This window comes from Ochotona curzoniae, unplaced genomic scaffold, assembly GCF_017591425.1.
Source record: "Ochotona curzoniae isolate NIBS_2020 unplaced genomic scaffold, NIBS_Ocur_1.0 scaffold_4505, whole genome shotgun sequence".
Classification (NCBI taxonomy): domain Eukaryota; kingdom Metazoa; phylum Chordata; class Mammalia; order Lagomorpha; family Ochotonidae; genus Ochotona; species Ochotona curzoniae.
This window is the reverse complement of record NW_024467118.1, coordinates 6,740,200-6,757,824: the sequence shown is the minus strand read 5'-3', so window position 1 is coordinate 6,757,824 and position 17,625 is coordinate 6,740,200.

Here is a 17,625-nt window from a genome sequence, read left to right as displayed (position 1 = left end):
TGAGGGTGCCAGCACACACCGGGAGGGCCGTTGTGTTCAGTGTGGCAGATACAGGCTTAAAGCTAGGTTCTATGCCTCTTCTAGCTCAGTGACTTTGGCCAAGCTATCTCACTACCCAGGAACACTTTCCCCTGTGTGAAAGTGAGAATAACAATATCCCATTTTGTGGAGTCGAAGCTACATGAACAAGGCAATTAGTGCACATGTGGCATTGGTAAGATGTGCTACAAAGTGGCAGTTCTTCTCCAAAACGTTGAAAGTTGTGGGAGAAAGACAGGAGTTCTGATTAAGATGATTTATAATAAACCTTGCAGGAAGTGGCTCCGGAAGAAGCGTTGGGTATGGGGGTAGGGAGCAGATTCAGGGCAGGGCATCTCAGTCTGCTTGAGGAGGATGCTGGGCACTATGAGGGTGGGGATAGGCTGCCCGTGTTGTGATGTTCTTAGAAAAATGGAATGGGCCCAGCAGACAGGATTTTGAATACCCAGCTAAGAGTATGTACTTGACTAAATAGAAAACAGGGCTCCACTGCAAACTTTCAGGTAGGAAAATAACAGATTGGGAGCTTGGGCTCCTTGGGACGATCAGGGGCAAGCTGTAAGGAGGATGGTTAAGGCACGTTCTGGGGTACCTGGGAGTGCAGAGTAGTGACCGGGAGGTCGGAAGTCCCACATGCCAATGCTTGACTCTGCACATGTACACCATGATTCTGAGTTTGGTTTTAAAGGAAAAAAAAATTCTTGATCTCAGGGACTGAATGTAAAAGCTAATAACTGAAATGGAGACCAAGGGAGACAGAATGTTCTTTCCTGTCTGCTTCCTTCCCTGGGGGAGTGTCACTCCAGTAAATTATCCTGCAGAGGCAATCAGCACACCTGTGAAGTGAGCCCTGGCATTTAATTGGCATTATGGGGCCCTGCAGACAATAGATGTCACTGGTGCATGAGTGGAACACATTTGCATTTCATAGACAATTGAGAGGAAGCTAATGGAGTTTGCAGCCTCCCCAGGGAGGACACATCTGGCTGGAACAACCTATTCCTTGTTTTCTGGAGTATGAGCAATGCAAGGGATCTCAGGGTAGCAGGACCTTCAGGAAGCTTCTGGGTGTGGCTGGTGTGGCCAGGCAGTAAGGCTGCTGGGTAGGAGAGCAGTGGCAGCTGTCAGGGCTGTGGAGGGAAGGCATCAGGCTTGTTCTGGAGTCTGGGGATCTTGTCGTTGCAACCTCACTAACTCAATGTAAGTTCAAGCGCCTGGCCACAGGTCTTTACTGTGTGCGAGCTTATCTTTCCTGGAAAATGGCTCTGATAGTAAAGAATCTAAATTATAGTCCTGGAGGGGTGACCTCCTGGGCTCTGGTTTGGTCAAGGTGAGCTGTACACATTCAAGCTGAGTTGGACACTTCAGTGTTTCAGGCCCAGGGGGGTCTAGGACTCTGGGGAACAAGGTCAGGAAGATGCTGCTATCTGTTCTTTCAAAATTCTCACAGAGCAGTGTGGTCAATCTTCAACCTCGACTTAAGTGTGGAAATCACCATCCTAGGAGCAGGTGAAAAGGGTAATAGAGTTTGAAGAGGAGCTGAGGCAGGAAATTTAAAGGGAATCTTGGAAGCTGAGAGAGTTTTTGTTTTTGTTTTATTAAACTAGAAAGTGAGGGTGGCTTTCTGGGAAGTCAAGAGCATAGATCCAGACAGAGGTATTCAAATGTGTGCCCCATCGTCAGCCAGGGAGCAGCTCTGTGTGTCCAAGAACTTACCAGTGATAGTGGGATGGAGAATGTTTGGAAAGTGGGTTCTGGGCCTAGATTATTACTATGCAAAGAACTCAGGTTAATATTGTCAGCGACATCTAAAATGTTTTCAATCAAGAATAATTTCTGATTAACCTTGCTCTGGGCAAGGAATTGTGAAGGACAGAGAGAGGAATGTGGTGCGTGGTCTCTGCTGAGGAAAGGGGAGGTTTGAGCTTCAGGCAAACTCAGTCTCTCACTCATTTGCTATGCCCTCACCAGTCACTCCTGAATCCTTAGGGAGCCCTACAATGTACGGGGAATTCTGGGTAACAAAAGAGTATGGGAAGGGCTATCCTTGTTTGTGGAGCTCAGAGGCACCCCAGCAGAACAGGATACCTCCTGGGACTATTGGCTACCATGTCGGGAAATGGATGCAGAGCTCACATGAGAGATTTGTCCACAGTACATCTCAGAGGGACCCTGAGATAAGGATCAAGTCAAGCAAGGAAGACAGGGGTGTGTGTGTGTCCCAGAGCACAGGGCTGCTGGGTGAAGAACAGGAGTGTTCTGTGCAGAGCAGGACTTGACTGGAGCACAATGGAGGTAAGTGGAAGGGGTTGTGCAAGGAAAGAGGACAGGTGAGACCAGGGTTGCAGAGGGTACTCTGCTCCCAGCAGCAGGCCTCAGATGAGAGATTGCACTTGTAGGAAGTATCTGGGAAGTTCACAGACACACAAAGTAGGCTAAAGAGTACCAGGGGCTGCAGGGATGGCAGAATGATGGCTTTTTCAGAATTTTCTTGAAGGATTAGTTAAAAAGGTTTGAGTAGGGGCCCAGCGCGGTGGCCTAGCAGCTTAAGTCCTCCCCTTGAAAGAGCCAGGATCCCATATGGGTGCTGGTTCTGGTCCTGTCAGCCCTGCTTCCCATCCAGTTCCCTCCTTGTAGCCTGGGAGGGCAGTTGAGGATGACCCAAAGCCTTGGGACCCTGTACCCACGTGGGAGACCTGGCAGAGGTATCTGGATCCTGGCTTCAGATTGGCACAGCGCCGGCCATTGCAGTCACTTGGGGAGTGAATTATCTGATGGAAGATCTTCCTCTCTGTGTCTCTTCCCCTTTGTATATCTGACTTTGTAATAAAAATAAATCTTAAAAAACAGCTTTGGGTAGAGATAATGGTAATGGCTGTGCACTTTTATGGTTTTATGCAATGCTACTGAATTGTACTTACATGACTGGTTAATGTGATACATATTATGTCATGTACATTTTGACCTTGATTTTTTTCCCCTGTATTTTACTAGTTAGCCTTTCCTGGTTTCATTATTGGTGCCTTGACTTTCAGACCTTTTTTGTACAGACCTGATGTACACTCAGAGCTCGGTGCCTAGAATCTCCCCTTAGAATCATTTCCTTGATGCCTTTACTCAATTACCTGGGGCAATTTCAACCTGATGAAGAGTTCAGACCCCTGCCCCAAGTCCAGTATTCAACAGTGTATTGTGCATCTCTGTGTGAGCAACTACCATACAATGCAAAGTGAACAGGCCATCTATTATCCCACCCCACCCACCTTCTGCTCCGTTCTGCCACCTGCCCATCTCACATGATGATGACAGATCCTTCTTTCTCACCCCATCGACCTGCATATCCTATTTGGTTTGGGCAAACATTTTTGTCTTCTCACAGTAGTCTGTAGAGAGTGACTGTTGATCTAGTGTCTGTCACAATATTCCCAGACCACATCTTAGTTTTCATATCCTTTTCTGCCCAGTTTGGCAGTAATGAAGCCAGACAGCTGCTTACAGTGTGTCCTTGATATCTGGTATAATGTTTGCTATAATTAATGGAATAAATGAATAAAAAATTAGGTAAGCTGAGCCATGCTCTATCATTTAAGTCAACTTAAAATACCCGTAACATTGGAAATATATAGAGATTTGACACTTGTTAGTTATGATCCAGTGTTTGAGTTGGAGGCAGTGGTTTTCACCAACATCTAGTGAAACTGAACAGAAAGAATGGATAGGATAATTTTCAATATAATACATAAAAATTATATGAAAACACAAAGATAGAGGCTGCAACTGTATGTGTGTTGGAAAGATCTCAGCTGTCAGTCAGAGGAAGATGAAATTCAGGATTTGGGTCTCAGCCTTATCCATCATGCAGCACTTGAAAATGTTGGCAAGTCATTTAATCTCAAGATGAAGTTGCTCATCTGTGGACCGTCCACAGAACGTCTATTTCAAAGGGCCGGGTTAGTCATTCACTAGGAGAGACATAGTGCATCAGTACCAAATAAACGGGAGCTATCTCTGTTGGCTTTACATTTGTTTTCAGAAATAAGAAATTATTACTAACTGAAGATTTGTATCTATGAAGTGTTTTTCGGAGTTTGTCCCTCCTAAGAGTCTCCTGTTTTCTCAAATTCTTGTTTGAAATGTGTGTATTCATGCGTTATACATGTATGTGTGCGTATGTGTGCATGTGATTATGTATAGAGGGGACTGGACAGACAGGGAAGTGTTTCATCAAAGGCCTCACTGTGTAATACTGAGACCACCTGTGTGACCACAAAGACTTAGACACGCTTCCTCAGTCCACTTCAAAAACATCTGGCCCCTCTGTTAAGTAGCCAGTGACACCGTTCTGGGCCCTTTTGTCTCAGTGCCAGGTACCAAGGAAACCAGGAATTCTCCTTTGTTTATGGAGAAACATCTTTGAGGTGAACCTTTAAAAGATGCTATCCCTACCACTAATTTGGGTTTTTCTCTCGTTCCTCTTCCTGCTGCCACAATGGCAGGAGGTCGGGTCTTTTCTGTCTCAAAACTCCCTCCCCGTCACTCCTTTTCTTAGCTTCTGTAACAAATCTTACTTTAAAATTAAAAAAAAAAACTGGTCCAGTATTATCCATTGTCAAATCTGCTGCCAGCTGCTTTGCCCCATGCCAGTCACTCTTGCCGTAGAAACGTGCAGGTGGGAGTGTTGGGTCAGTAACAAGGCAGCACTGCTGAGCTCAGCTCTGAGATCCAACAGGAGCTTAGATCCCTTGCTTTCACTCAGCTTGTGCTGCTCTGCCATGATTTTACCGGGGAAAGCTGAGCATTCCTGAGAGGTCCAAGAGTTTTTATTTATATATCATCTTGAGACAATGTGGAAGAAAGCTATTTCATTAATATGTAAAGTATGTTAGCAATGTTAAATTTATAGATGAAAACAGAGAATCCCAGCAGGCAAATATTCACCTTGTAAATGATTAACTGCCCCATTACAGATACAGAACTTTCCATCCTAAGTCCTGTGCTGTGTTCATTGCCTTTAGGGTCCTCGTCTTGGCACGCTACCAAAGTCTCTAGCCTTGGCAGCAAGTCAACTGGGCTCACTAGATGAATTTGTGCAACTTCCTTCTTGCACTTCCTTCTGAAATTCCAAGTATCTGAAGCTGTGTAAAGCATCCATGCGTGCGTTGCACACTAAGCAACACACACACACACACATTTGTGTGCCTTTGTTCTGGATTTCTTACTGACACCTGGTGACGAAGTGCAGTCAGTGTTTGGCATTTCTGGAGCATATCTACTCTGCTTTTGAAATCATCACTTCAGTCACTGACTTCATCTTACTCAGGAGTCACATAAAACTACACAACGTTATGATTTCCAGTGTCTAAATGTTGTTTCCCCTTGCAAACAGCTGCAAGCTCCTTTTAGGCTGGTGCTGTACCAAAAAGGTGGAGGGATGGACCTAGATTTTAGTTCTGATTGTTTGAGTTTATGCATGATTTAACAACACTGAGTGTTACTTTGTCCATTTTGAGTCGAAGATTTGAATATTTAAACCACTGAATTATTGGGAGAAATTTATTTTCTTCTGTACATTAGGTTTCATAGGAAATGGAAAATCACTAACAACAGATACTTGTTTCCTTGCATTTTAGAATTTTTTCTTTCCCTGTTTCTCATTTTCTCTTGTTATTTCTGTCTCTCAGTCATCAGCAGGTGAATATAAAGAAATTATTGAAAGAAAGGCTATACAAAAGACAAGGTTTGTTTTTGCAAGCTTGTTGTTTACTTTTTGGCCTTGCTTGTCTAAGAATCAGCTATGTACAAGTTCAAATTCGTGTCTCCTGACCTCGATGCAACCGCTGACGCAATGACCTCTTCCATGAAACTTGAGCTGTTTTGCCTGTTTGCCAGCTTTCCACCTGATCCTGCTCTCACTGCCTCTTACTTCCCATTTACTATTTCCATTGACACTAAAGGCTGGGATAAACAGTGCACGTATTATTTGGAAAGGTGGGAAAAGTAACAATTGTGGGGCTAACCTTGACCAACAGGTTTCAGGGATATGTGAATAGGTATTCTACCAACTTACTCTTGGCCAGCAGTTTTGAGAAATATTGCATGGACCTCTTTATACAGTCTCTCAGAACTGATGGACAGTTGGCTTTCTTTCCCCTGTTCCATATACCCAAACCTCATTTCCCAAATAAACTATTTCTATCACATTTCTAACTAAGCTGTTTACATCCTTCCTTCACATAAGCTTCTACTTTCGGAAAAGTCAGGACAACACCGCACTTCACTCAAGCGCACAGCAGTGCCTGGCAAGTAGTACATCTCTAATAAAAAACAAGTATTTTTGCTTACACAAAACATTCACTGCTTTGCAGTGAGAACAAGTAAAAAACATAACGGTGGACCCCCTGTGAGCCTGCTTTCTTGACCATTCATAACCCCCCGCCAAATCTCTGCCACGTTCTTAGTCCCTTGTGTTTTGAACAAGGTAGTCCTGCCACAGTTGTCTGTGGCTGATTTGCTAAAGCATGAACATCTGACCCACAGGGAGATGGTCCCCAGCAGGACTGTGCCAATTATGTTTGTTCTGAGAAGTCGCTGTCAGTATGTGGTAACTCCAGTGACACAGAAGCTTTGGTTCTTTGAAGCTTGCCTATACCTCTTCTAGTGCTTGTCGAAAGACCAATTACATTCTGGCCTGTGGTTTGAGGACAAATATGCTTGCCCTAACAACAAATTCCCAGTTGAATTTAACATCCTTTCAGTGGCTGTCTTCCTGGGAGTTGGGTGCGCTCTGAAACATGGGATGACGGTTAGTCCTTTTCCCAGGGATGGAGATCTCCCCCAAAAAAGAGGCTGCACTCTGATCCTGGTTACTTCCTCATCTGTAGTCCACATGTGGGTGATCTATGCTTCATGAATAACTAACTCACTAGAAGAATAATCTCTGTTACAGCTTTTATTCTCTTGTGTCTATCCAGAAAAACCTGAACACTGAAGTACAGATAATCTCTGGCCCTGCTGAAATTCTTCTGCTTTTCCTTCCAGTATTCTGGAGTCAGCTCTGTTATTTTGCATCATTATTACTAAGAAAAGAAAAACAGTGTGACGGACTTAAAATTTTTAGGTCCATATTAACATAGGTGGGCTTTTGCCCTAGCAATCCCAGATTTAGCTTCAAGGTGATCTGATATGTTGCCAACATACTGATTTCAAATTTTTTTCTATGTTATCCATACTCTTTATCTACTGATATGCCGCTGACCATGCTCGCTTTCTCGGATACAGCAAGAATTCCTTTTGCCTTCTGTATCGCTACGTAGTTTCTCTTCCATTTCTGCTCTTGCACTGCTCTTCCCAAACAGCATGTTCGCTCGGGCTGTCACCGTTTTCACAATCTTTCCAAGACGAATGCACTTCTTTTTCTGTTGTTACGGAGAACTTGAAAATGCTCTATACACATTTATTTCCTGTATGGCCTTTGGTTCCTGTGGAGCCCCTTGTGGTGTGAACTCTACTCCTACAGCTGTAGTAAATTGGTAAGCTAGAGTGCTGTTTCATTGAAATAACCAAACCCAGCTGCATTTTTCTGCTCTTCTCTGATAACATCTGAGTCACTATCTCCATGGGCTTTTGTGAAACTTCTTTCTCTAAGTCAGGGGCTCTCCTTTGCATGAAAGTCTTCGCTAAGTTTCAGTTGTTTTTGTGATCTCTGTAGATTCTTTACTCATCAGATGCCCAGTGAGGGAAGTGACGACTCTGGTGCTTCTGCTTAGTCTGTTCCAGCACTGCTAATTCCCTGCTGGACAGCTCCCTTGGTAAGCGTCTGGTATGCCTATCAAATACCAAACTCATCCAATTTAACAAGGTTGAGTCCATCGAAACTGATTCTGAGGGATAATATTAGAGGCAAGAAGGAAAAAAAAATAATAATAATTCTGAGATTTTAACCCTTTGACTGAGTAATAGTGGTTACAATGATGACAAAAGCAGGAGGCATCAGATCACCGCTACCTTCGTAACTAATCTTAAAATGATTGGGTATAAGAGCAATGGCCATTGCATTTCTACTTTGTATAAACAACTAATACAGGAACTTTGTTCTTAAAACAACTGTATGTTATTCATTTACAATTAGCAACTCTTTTCTCTATCTTTGATATGTTATTTAAAATACTTGTTTGTAAATAGTCCTACTGCCATATAGTCACATACATTCATTGAAAATTACCCATGACCCTTCGGCACTTCGGTGGTAGAGTTCAGTAGCTGGCACAGTGAATGTTAGGAGATAGGGAGTAAGTAAACAACTGTATTGAACACATACAATGAGTTGTGTTAAAGGCTTGTTTTAACAACTGTCTTGGGTACAAATCTTGCCTATAAACGAAAAGTTGATACTTTTGGAAGACACACACCATTCAATTAATACATTATCCTGGTGAAAACAGAGTGGTAGGCTGGTAAGGAAATGAGTCCTTATCTGTTTTAGTTAGCTAAACTTAGAAAAGATTGACCTTGAAGGAACGACTTCAAAATGGTACCTAGTATTACAACTATTCATTTCTTCTTTCTCTCTCTCCAGAGAACATTGTGCCCACAAGGGACTCGTGACATAGACATGTCCTCAAATGATTTATTTATGACACTGTAGTTGCCCAGATGTACAGGCTTGACAAGCTTGATCAGATAGATCTACATGACACCTTTATTTTGGTTTGCAGCGGGAGTCATGATCTGAGAGCCAGCCATCTTCAATGCAACTGTCAATTCCACATATTTCAAAGAAGATAAGTTTTTTATTTGGGAAGGACTGGGAAAGAAAATTAACTTATGTGTAAAAAACTTCAAGCATAAGGTACAGGCTGGTGAGTTCTCAGATTGCAGTTATTTTGGATGGGATGGTTTGAGTGACAGTGGAGTTACTATCTTTTTTTTCTTTTAATGGGAATTCTTTGATAATAATTATAGTGATGTAAAAATAATGAAAAGCAGAGTAGGCTATAACAAAGAAGTTCAGGGTAGCTTAACAAAGTAACTGTCCAACTGGGGCGGCTCTCCTGGGAGGAGGGGTAACTCCCACAAATAGCTCAGATAACGGTACTACTTTTCAGTTCAAAGTGGTCCATGCTTGCTGCCCACCTTCAGGAGCCAATGCAGAAAAGAGCATGAGGGAGGTTCATAGCACGTTTAAATACCTTGGTTCACGTTTAACACATATCGTCTCTGTTCTTATCTCAGTGTTCAAAAAGTAACAACAAAACTCCATCAAGGCTAGATGGAAGGGAATTAGGAAATACACCATCTGGATTGACAATCACTTTCATGAAAAAAATTAGTGTTACTATGAAGGAATACAATGTCTATGTAGTTTAGATTTGTTCCTTTGTGCATTGAACTCTTTGGGAAATTTGCTACATGATACCACCTTATCACAAGTGAAACACAACTATTTCTTCCCATTGGACAGTGCCTTATGTGCACGAAATAGGCTACTAAATGTAAAATGCTTAGTAGTGAATGGCACGAAGTAATGATAACAATAGATATTTGTTACTTTGTTACATATTCTGAGAAAATGGACCTTCAGTCTTTGTTTAATTGGTTTTTTTTTTTATGGCCATTCAGGGACTCCAATAAGTGTTGAGCTTGTGTGCAATTCTGTCTGTTGAGTATCACTGAAGTTTACTTAGTGCTTACTGCATCCAAAAATTTAATTTGCAGGAAGGGATATGAGTATCTCATCTTCTTTGGCCTTTTATGAAACCTACTGAGCAGTCTAAAATCTCACTGAATAAAAGGGATGAAGTAATGTCCTGCTGCTTCATTCAGTTATTGTTTTGTCTGAACTTGTGAAACTGACGAGTCCTCTGATCATAGTGATTGCACGTTGGGGCCATCACTAGCAAAAGTCATCAGCTGTTCTCATGATGCTCACTTACAGGAATTTCTTACTTCTGCTGTAATAAATCAGTGCAAACATGGTGACTCAAAACAAGTTATCTATTATATGTTTTTCCGGAGGCTAAAAGTCTATAACCAGTGTCACCAGGTTGGTTCCTCTGGGAGTTCTGAAAAAAAAGTACATTCCACGTCTTTCTCTTGGCTTTTGGTGGTTGCTGGTAATTATTTCTCTATGTGATTCCAAAATCCATCTCTTCCTTTCTGTGACCCTCTTTCAGTTTGTGTGTCCAAAATTCTCTGTCTTTATAAGGACTCAATTATTGGCTCAGGATTCACCCTAACATATTGTGATTTCATATTAACTTGATTACAAAGGTTCAATTTCCAAAGATTATCATGTTCACAGATGCTGAGTATTAGGATGCCAGTAGACATCATTCATACCACAGCATGAACCAAACAGGTTTTACTGAAATAATAATGTTGTAATTGCCAATATTTATGATGTATTTTCCATATAAAAGGTGTCTGAGATAAGGAGTTTGTGAGTATTGCCTTTTATTCCAAACACTCTTATAAAGCAAATATAATCTTATTCATTGTCATCACCATGTTTGTTGTCATAATCCTCCTCCTCCTCACACCATTTTAATATGAGGAGTTTGGGATTCAAGGTAGTGTCGTAAGTTGCCCTAAATGAGGTAACACATTTAACAGAGCAGAAACTGGAACAAATCCGTCTGATTCCAGAGTCAATGATCTTACTTGCTGTCTTGTGAAGTTGGATTCCAGTCCAGCATTTATTGCAAGAAGTCATATAAATGTAGGCACTTTGTCCAGTTTTATTGAAGCCGTTCTGTGCTCCTTTGCTTCTCCCCCATTCTTGATTTTTGTCCATCTATCTTCCTACCTAACGGGATATGATTTACTTAATTTTCACCTTAGAATGGATGCTGTTTTTCTGTAGCTCTGTTAGTTAAAGATTTGGGGACTTTTCCTTGGAATTGAGCTCTTGCTTAAGGCAAACTTGAAGTGCTGGCGTCCTGCTTAAGATGCTGTGTAGAGTAGTAAGACATCTCGGTGTTTGTTTAACACTTTGCAGAAAGCTCAGGTTTGTTATTCCTCCCAACTAAAGGGAAATTAGAAATCTCTGATTTGCTTCTTTTTTGAGATTCATTTATTTGAAAGGCAGTGTTATATAGAGAAAACACACACACACACACGGATCTTATGCCTGCTGGTTCACTCCCCCGTGGACACAACAGTCAGACTTGGGACAGACCACGGCCAAGAGTCAGGGCCACCATCCCAGGCTCCCTTTGTAGGTGCAATGCCCAAACACTTGAACCAAACCTTTCACAGCCCATCAACAGGGAGCTGGGTCAGAAATGGAGTAACTGCAACTTGAACTGGCACTCATATGGGATGCTGGTATTCTTCACTTGCTATATCAAAATGCCAACACGGAATTTTTGTTCTCTATTTGAAGTTTTACAAATTATAGCATTTATCTACTATAACAAGTAAAACAAACAAAAATGCAAAGATGTATGAATGTTTAACTAATGATTCCAAAGTGATGACTTCATTCTAATGGCCCTGAGATAGCCAGCAGTAATTATCTCTGTTCCTCACCTTGGTTCTTCTGTATATGTGGAAACATACAATAATATATGGAGCTCATTAGATCTATTTTTAATCAAACAGAATAATTTTACAGATACTAGTTTGAAACTTTGTGTTCTTTTCATTTGGTATTATGTCATGAAAATATGATATGAATATAGAAAGTAAATAAAGACTATTTTTACCCTGAGTTTATTCCATGAGTAACTGCTCTTCCCTTGTCTGTTTATTATCTTGATGATGGCAGTCAGTTCTAATATTTTAACAGTTTGATTACTGGCTCCCACATTTATGTCTACAAAAAAGAGACCTTTGCCCGAACTTGACTTGGTCTGATGACTGCATAATCACCATCTCATTCTACGGATCTCCTACATTTAAAAACATTAAATATTTCTAGCATAAAATCTCTAACATTCAACTCCTAAGTCAACTCTACTGTGGTATACTCCATCTTAGTTTATGGAAATTTGACCATTCCCATGACTCAGCTTCCAAAGACCTGTTAGCTGCCTGCGAATCCTATTTCCCAGACGCATCTCACTGAATTCTTCAGCAAAGCTGTTTGACTGTTCCTTCAGAATATTCTCAGAGACAAACCACTACTAGTTCCCTTTATCATGTTCATTCTGATTTGAGCCATCACTATCTCTTGCTTGTTCTATTGTGACTTCCTTTACACAGACCTCCTTATTTCCCATATTTACTCACTCTGAATTCACTCAGGTCTTTTCAATGTTATCTCTGTCTTTAAAATTGCAAGACTCAGAGTCGACCTCATATGGCAAGTTAGACTGCCATTTGAGATCCTACACCTCAAATGGAACTGCCAGTTCTAGTTGTGAACAGCACTGTTCCAATCCGACTTCCTAATAACGTTCCTCGAGACATAACTTCATCACCATGTGGTTGGTCCCTACAGCCCACGTGGGTAATTGAGGTGTAGTACTGGCTTCAGTCTGCCATCTCTCTCTCTTTCTCTCTCTGACTTTCAAGTAGATGAATATAAATGAGCACTTAAGAAAAGCTGCATCCATGTCATTCCATACCTACCTCCAAGACTTATTTGTCCATAGCACTGGTTAATTAATAACAATGATAATTATTATAAACAATTATGCAGTAAGTATATAGTTCAGTGTTGCAGAATACGTTCATGATTCTCTACTTCATTATGGTAGGAATTTCTGTGCATTTCTTTTGTAGTCTCAGAACAATGTTTGGCACTAGTAGGTGTTCAATGAAAACATGTTGATGGCTGAATGGATGGATGGACAAAATCAATGTGCCTATACAAACATGCATACATAGATTTATGTGCTTGTTTGTACAGAAAAATGTATATGGAATTTTTCTAATATTTTAGAGATACACAATTGGAATTATACCATATACAGTGTTTTATTATATCATCTTTTTTCTTCTCTATTTCTGATTTCTGTTGTTTCTTCTAGCCACATGGTTGTTCTCTCCCTTTTCAAAACTTGCTCACAAGAATTGAATATTTTCATGCAAATTTTCTTCATGATTCTAACCATTTACAAGCCCATAAACATTTATTTGCTGCCAGACATATAAATAAAGAGGGCTAGGAGTCCATTGCTTGCTTAATAAAATAGTATTATGGAATGTTAATGTCATTTTGCCACAGGTGTTACTTTTCTTGCTTATCAGTACTTAATAGAAGTCCTATCATTTATTGATCACCTTCATTTTAATAACTGCTCAGTATCCTATGCTGTTTATTATGCATTAATACTTACTCAGACATACCTACTGATTGGTAAATCAAAGTAATGCTTCAGTGAATTACAAATGATTTTGATTGTTCTTATAGAACAGATGAAGAGATTGAGGTTCCTGGTGTGAAAGAAACTTCTGGCTCAAAAGTACATTTTTAATTGGGCTAGATGTTACAGTAGGCAACATCTCTTTAAATGACATTTGGAAATGAGTACACTTATTCCACTCATCTTTGGCAGCAATCAATATTACTGTACATTTTTATTCTTAACAATAAGCTCTCGAATGAAGATCCTCACCTTTAGACAGGATGTTGCAGTGTAGTGTGCAAAGCTACCACCTGTGATGTGAACATCATGAATGGGTGCTGGTTCCTAATCCAGTTTCCTGCAAATGGCCTGAGGAAAGCAGTTGACAATGGCCCCCGCCACACACATGTGAGGTCCAAATGAGGCTCTTGGCTTTGGCTTATTCATTTAGGAAGTGAGTTAGTAGATAGAATATCTGTCTCTTCGTGTCTCTCCCCCTTCTCTATAACTTTGACTTTCAAATAAATATGTAAATATTTTTCAAAAAGCTTAAAATAGGCACAGCCAATTTTATCTCCTTTTCGGGAATGTCTTCTTGTGTTTGCTATTTAGACTGTAGAAAGGAGGAGGATGCTTCCTCTATCTTCCTGTGTCTGAAATGCCCATCTGTTCCATTTCGTTGATCTACCCTCTCAGGTGGCATCCACCGCCAGCCTGCTATGTGTCAATTATTGTGGCAGGTGCTGAAATACGATGATGAATTAGCTCTGCATGACCAGTGTTCTGCTGGTGTTTTCAGGTCCAAAGTGACTTCCTTGTGAAATGCTTCCTCTTTCAAGTCCTGTCTTCTGCCTCCTGCACCTTTTGGCCTCTGATGTTCTTGATACTTTACCCTTTATGTCATCTACAGTGAGAAGTGCATGCACATGAACGCACACATACATTTACTTCCCTAAGCGAAACTGCCTTGGATAAGACTATCACCCCAATATTGAGAAGTTATCTTTGACTCTGAGTGCTCACTTGGAAGATTCCTGTGATAATTCCTTACCTGCCCCCTTCTTCGGGGTTCCTAAAGAATCACATACCCCTTTCACAGATATCAGTAAAATATTCTGATGACTGCAAGACTGATTTCTCTTTCTGCCTGAGGCCAGAGCTGCGGTTTGTGTCTTGGATAAAATGCAGGTACTGACACCCAAATATACTCATTACAGTTGTGTTTTGGGTGTGAAGAGGTCATTTTGTTTAAGTCAGAACTGCCTATGTATCAGACTCTACACTTTGAGAGTTTAAAATTTCTTTTAGGAATTTTCAGGCTATTGAAACAAACCAAACCAGATCTTACTCATAAAATATTTTCATGAAATCACTTTTCTGCATTCTAAAATATATTATTGTTAAGTTACTGCTTAATATGTGATTAGTGCATGCCAAAATAATCCCTTTTAAATGTTTCCAGAAACATTGCGTATGAGGAATCCAAGGGCTCAGATAAGAGCCTTATTCAGAGTCAAGAGATTCTTTTTCTGTTCTCCAGCCTTATTCCCAGATTTCTAAACTTGATTTTGAATCTGGGAATGTTATTACCAATTCCTCCCAAGCGCCTGTGTGGGTAAGCCAATTCTTAATAGCCATACTTAATAGCCACCCATACTTAACCCATCCTTAATAGCCATCACCTCTTTCTCAACACAACAGGACACACAACACTATCTTCCTGGGACAATGTCCCTTTTTCATGGCTGAGAGTAAGAGACATGATTCTTCTCGCACCTGGAGCCGTGGAACTCAGCTTAGGATCGGGGCATTGGAGCATGCTAACCCACTGAGATTCTAACAGTAAGACATGGGCTGGGCTTTTGGGCTGATGCAGTTCTGACCCAAGTTTCTAAGGCAGTGAAGACACATAGACTTCAGATGTCCTGAAGGTCACAAAGCCATCGCACTCATATCCAAGACTCTGGTCAGAAATAATAATGGCTACTCTTAACGGTGCAAGTAGTACAAGTTCAATATGCTAGTACACTAATTGTATGGATTATTTACTTTAGTCTTCATTATAGAAATCAAGTATTATTTTCAATCATTACAAAGATGAGGATCCTAAGGGACAGAAATAAAGTCAGCTGCCTTTGTCATGTTCCAAACAGCAGAGCTAGACTTCAAACCAAGACCATTATTACTGCTCCACCAGGGAGTTAGAAGTGAAATGTCAACACAATTCCTTCATGACATTTCAGGAAATGCTTTGAAAGCTACATGGCGCTTTACACAGGGCTGACCTTAACAGACAGGGAAGCAGGACTGGAGCTGATCCACTGGTGAGTCACAAGTCTCGGCTTTCAGGACCAGTTCTGCCAACTGGCAAAGGCTGTCTGGGCTACACTTCCTTCATTTGTAGAGGGATGAATGAGAGATTAGTGGTCACGACAAACATTTTGTGGGTTTTGCAGTCAGACAAACCTCAAATGGGTTTGACTACACAGGGTGTGTGGTAGAACAGGCAACATACTTATTCTAAACCTTTTTTCACATCTATTATTTAAGGCAAATAAAATTCCAAGTAATAAAAGAGAGTGGGGCATGGAAATGCTACACAAAGAGAAATCTAAGGTGGGGCACCTGGCATGTGCCTAGACCAGTGCTTCCATGATGTGCTTGGGTCCTCCTACAAGTAGCTCTGGAAACATATTGTTCCTGGAGCTCCCACCTCTCTTTGATGCCTTTGTCACCCCTGGGATCCCAGCTGCAGCAATGGTCCTGAACACTTTTTGTGGGATTTATGGTCTCAGTGTTTGTGGAGTGTGCCAGAGTTCTCCCGAGGGTTCCTTGTTTCAACAACTCAATTTTTTTTGGCACATAATTTGGCAGTTCTGGCTAGAGGGCTGTTGTGATCTCCCTGGAAGTCCTGAAGGGAGTCTAATTCCTGATACTACTGTTTCCTTCCTCCCTCTGCCTTCTGGATTTCTTAACTTCAAATCACAAGGAGATAAAAATCCAAAATTTCCACTGGAAGACAATGCTGTATTAAGTTAACTAGTAATTCAATACCCATTAATACACAGCCTCTGATGATTAAGAGTGGGGTACAGTGGGGATGAAGCGTGATGCCTTGTTTCCCTACATTTGAATTTTAGGGCTCAGGACCTTCAACATGGCTACAGGGTGAGGAACATGCAGATGAGCACCAGGTTCCATAAGTTCCACCAGGCCCCAAATGCACGGATCAGAAGAGGAAAAATGACAGGTGAGGCTACCTGCCCTCTAAGAGCAACCGCAAACCATGGGCTTATCCTTCCAGGATTGATCATGAGGCAGAGGTGTCACCTAACAGCCTGCCCTATGTGGCAGTGAGCCTGCCTTCTGGGAAGTGAGGCCCAGTGGATGCATGAATGCTGAGCCCAGGGACCAGGGGGCAGGACATAAAATGAGAGAAGAGATCACACTGGCATGAAAAATAAGCATAGTGGCTAAAGGGAAAATGGGGCCATTTCTTATCCCAGAGTCTGTTAATCATGGAGGACTCCTCAATGTATTCTCTTTGCAAGCAGACAGATATTTCACTTTCAGAAACTTCTGTTTAAATTGCTAAATTATCAACCCAGACAGGAACGTTGGAAGCATACAGTCTGTTAAGCCAGGTTTTGGATGAATGGACAAACCTCCTGATTGAAGAAATGACTTGGCTGAAATCGAAGCGTTGCAGGCCAGTGTATGGTTAGGGCAATATTCTCCCCTCACACAGCTGTGCAATCTGCTCTTGAAATTTCATTATATGTTTTTTTTTTCTTTATTCCCTTTTCTTCTTGTGCTTCTGTCTTGTCCTCTTCTACTCTCCTCCTCCCTCTCCGGTCTAATGAATAGCCCATCTATATTCAGAAGGAATTTATCCATGCACACAGAAAAATGATTAAAGGGACAATTCATTCCTAGATGTATAATTGTACAAGTGTTCACAGCAGCTTTATTTGTAACACCCACAAACTAGGCTAAATCCAGAGGCTCAGCAACAGTCATGGGTAAAATATTTCGATATATTTAAGGACAAACTACTGTGCACACAGTACTGCATTAGAAAAGACAAAGTACTGAGGGATTATACACCTCATATTCAATTTGTAGAAAGTTCAGGAATTGACAAATTTATAGTGATGGCAATCAGACCAATAAAAGTGGAGTTAGGAATTTTGATTGGGAAAAAAGGTGCAAAGTAAGCTACGTAATAGGAAAAAAATGGATTCTTGTTTTGAATGGTGGTTAAAGAGTCACAATCTCTTGCAAGAATCTATTG